Genomic DNA, 4,035 nt, shown 5'->3' with positions numbered 1-4,035 from the left:
CACCATTCCCCATCCGCCCACTAAGTCTGGGTTGTGTTTGCAACGGCAGTGATGGCTCCAACTCTTATTCCCATTTCTGATACAGAACTACTAGCACTACAGTCAGAGATATTGTGTGAGATTATGAGGCCAGCAGAACTCTTTCTTCATACTTAAAAGTCTCCAGTCACAGAAGATTTAATATGTTTGCAACAGAAGTTGTAATATAACTATTGGGGTGGCTTGTACCATTGAGGCTGCCTAAGCAATAATTAAAAAAAAATCCTTGGGGCACAACTTTTCAGACATGGTTTTTGTGATGGTCCATGTGGGGCACATTCTTACAAATGGAGTACTTCAATCATTACCAATGCTGTGTCACAACAGAACATTTCTATACTTACCCAAACACAAAATTATTGTTTACAATGAAGGAAATTTTTATTAATCTTTGAGAACACAGCAATAGTGCTGTGCACAATCCGATTGCCTTAAATCAGCTATAGAAGCACAAATGACAGTTATTTTGTAGTGAATTTCAAAAATAATCCCTTGAAGAAAAGGCATTTTACTTTTTGCTTTATAATATGTGCCCTGGAAAATACTCTTCTGCTACAATATAGCAGAAGATATACAATATATAGGTAGATATACAATATATACAATAATAGTAATACAATAATAATAATAGATATACAATATATACAATATATAGGTAGAAAAGGCCAAAGCGAAAGTCCAAGTTTGTGTTTATATGTCTGTGTGTGTGTGTGTGTGCAATACAGAAAAAGCCACTCCAATTACAAGCAGCTAGAATAGCAATCTATCAATGGACAGGAAGGATTGCAATCACAGGACTGGTATGTGCTTCAGCATGACTCCTTCCCAATATACAGACATGTACACACAGACATACACACACTTTGTTCCATAACCTAAAAAGAAGCCAGGACACATCACCTACATAAAAATAGAAGTGGTGAGCAAGAGGAACGGCTGGTCTCTATTCCTTCTTCACTCTGTGGTCATCAACACAGGCAGGGCCAAAACAAAAATTTACAGTGATTTGAGGGATATGCTCAGAATGGCTCCTTATATTAAAGAAGTGAGTTCCCAGGAAATCAAAGTATAATCTATTCTAGAGGATTTAGAAAATACAATTATATGAATAAACATTTTAGGAATAGCCTGGGATAATTCAAATAGCTTGCTTTTGTGCAGACTACCAGCTTGAGATACAACTTCAACAACAACAACAAAAAGGTCAGGAGAAAGCAAGTGAGAAGGAGAGATGCAAAAATAAAATAAAATCAAAATTATCAGTGATCTGAGGTAATGGTGTAACATTCAGAACTTTTAAATATAGAGCAAAGGGAATCTAATTTTTAAAAAAAGCATTCCATAGTGCAGTAAAAGTGACAGTTTTGACCTCAGTCGGCTAAATTTCAAGCTCCTCTATGATTTAGCAGAGGAAACTGCAGCAGGAAAAGCTTTCTCTTTCAGTTTGGAAGCAGGTGTTAATTCAGCCTCCAAGAAAAGTAGCATTCAGAGTGAACATTTGCAGTTATTTGCAAATATCTTGCAGATAGTTTACAATTGCTTTATTCAGAAGTCCTCTTCACTGGCTGGATGAGTGCAAGAAGTAATAAGGCCAAACCATCATTCTGTGCTTGGTGCAGTGTGTACTGATTTGCACACACCTCCTCCAGTATTAAGTCAACATTTGTGGGAACAAACTGTTTATATACACAATTCTGCATAGAAGGGCTTGCCCAATATCTGGAAGCTTTGTAGTGCAGGGTTTGTATTTCCACAGAAACTTACTAAGGCTCCTGCCTGCACATATTCGTACTGTCTGTGCAAATATAAGAAAGTTGGTCCGTATGCATTGTACCATGAGTAGGGGCCACACCACCATATGCTCACTACTGCATACAAATAAGGCTATTATAGAATATGGATTCTTATAGATATTGTAGCACCAATATAATATATAACCTTTTTACCTTAGACTGGCTACTGTTGACCTCACCCCATTCCTAAGAGGTCTGTAAGGGGCGTGCATAAGAGCACCAGCGTGCCTACTGTCCCTGTCCTAATGTTCCCTTTAATTGTATCCTGTAGAAGAGCGGCCCCCAATTTTTTGGACACCAGGGACTGGTTTGGTGGAGAGAGGTTTTTCCATGGACCAAAAGGGGAGTGATTTCATGTGCTGCCTGCATCCTGCGGATCAGCTTCGCTTATTTGCATGGCCATTTCTGGCATGCCACAGCTTGGTGCCCATCCACGAAGCAGGGATTACAGACCCCTGCTGTAGAATAAAGAGCACAAATGATTCCTTTTTCTAGACAGAAGAAGAAAACATTTTGCTGAAAAAGAACAAGAACAGCTTTCCATCTCTAGAAGATTTGTGCCACCTGTGTAAATATGGATGCTAAATATTCACAGGGAGATAAGTCAAAACAAGAAGAATCCAACCAAATGCACAGGGGCATAGCAATAATTTTCCATCCCAAACTGGAATTGTCCGATAAAGCAAGATCTGGATCACTAGTATATAAAAGGCTATCGTCTTTGTTGGAAGCAGAACGCCCAGAACAGTATTGCATTTAAATTATTTAGAGTCAGAAAATGGTTGAGGAAAATCAAGAGTTGAACTTTTCTGCCATCTTTCTGGTATTTGTCTAACAAGATAGTCATGGGATTTGCAATAGCCAAACTGGGCCAGAAGCCAGATATAAATTAGTCTCTGCAATCTGTAACATCAAAAATGTTTCTACCCAGTTTGTCTTCAATTCTTAATTCTAGGGAAAGTAAGAACTGAAACTGAAATATTGAAGTTCAGACCATTTTTCTGTAGACGAACCTTATCGCTATCTTCTTCAAAGGACTAAGTCCTGTCCTATCTCTGATTCAGCTTCCTGGAGCCAACAAATAATGGTCCTTTAACAGATGGATAAGAATTGATTATATAATTGAAGAGCATTATTTCAGCCTTCCATCCTTTATAAGGTAGGTAAAATGAGGACCCAGATTGTTGGGGGGCAATAAGTTGACTTTGTATATAGTATACAAATGGATGAAGACTATTGCTTGACATAGTGTAAGCCGCCCTGAGTCTTCGGAGAAGGGCGGGATATAAATGCAAAAAAACCCAAACAAACATCTGTTAGCCTGTTCACTGTTCAATTACCTGCTGGGTGGAAGAAAGGGAATATCAGCTTTGAATGAATGTGATCATCCTTCCTCATCTCATGACTGTTGCAGGCAAGCACTTGTAGGTCAGCCATTTTGGGAAAGATAACTTGAGTAGTCATGGACCCACTTCCAGTGCAAACCAGCTGAATACCATGTCTGAAGTGCATGCAGTTTTAAGCAAAAGACATATAAAAACATACAAGTAAGGTGGAAAGGTCTATCCTAGAGAATGTATTTTGATATATGTGGATTTGGGATTGGACGAGGTCAAGTACCAAACAGGTATTTCCACCAACTAGGAATCACATGGCTATCCTTTGCCGAAAGGCAAGGCCAAATTTCTGTACTCATACCTGATTCCTGTAAGGTTGACAGACTCACTGCATTGTAGATCTGCATCTTCTATCTCGTCCCTGGATATAATACAGATAGGCTCTGAGCTGATCCTGTACAGCATATCATTGTCAGATAATCAGCCATCATGAAGATAAGCTGTTTAGGGGGGCATTAAGTCCAGTTCCTTTCTCAAGCTGCTTGCTGGAGCCCTTTCAGATCATCTAATGGGGTTATGTAAATAAAAATCTGGCTGCTCAATCAGGCTAGGGAAATCAAAAGTCTGTTGAACATTGCCTTCTGGTTCAGGCTCCACACAGTGTTTATAACAGCCAGATCTGTTTAAGAGTATTACATATAGCTTTCTAGTAGAGATTGCCACACAGGCCTGAAACAGCTTCTCTTAGTCTAATGAAAAAGAGAAAGCAGGGAATTTGGACTGTACTTAAGGGAACAATGTAGAAAGATTTGTTTGTGCCCAAATACAAGAAACTTAGACAAAGAGGCATAAATTGTTCCAAACCA

The sequence above is a fragment of the Ahaetulla prasina genome, chromosome 1 (genome assembly GCF_028640845.1).
Source record: "Ahaetulla prasina isolate Xishuangbanna chromosome 1, ASM2864084v1, whole genome shotgun sequence".
In the NCBI taxonomy this organism is placed as follows: Eukaryota; Metazoa; Chordata; class Lepidosauria; order Squamata; family Colubridae; genus Ahaetulla; species Ahaetulla prasina.
The sequence above is the reverse complement of the archived record's forward strand: the minus strand, read 5'-3'. Positions refer to the sequence as shown.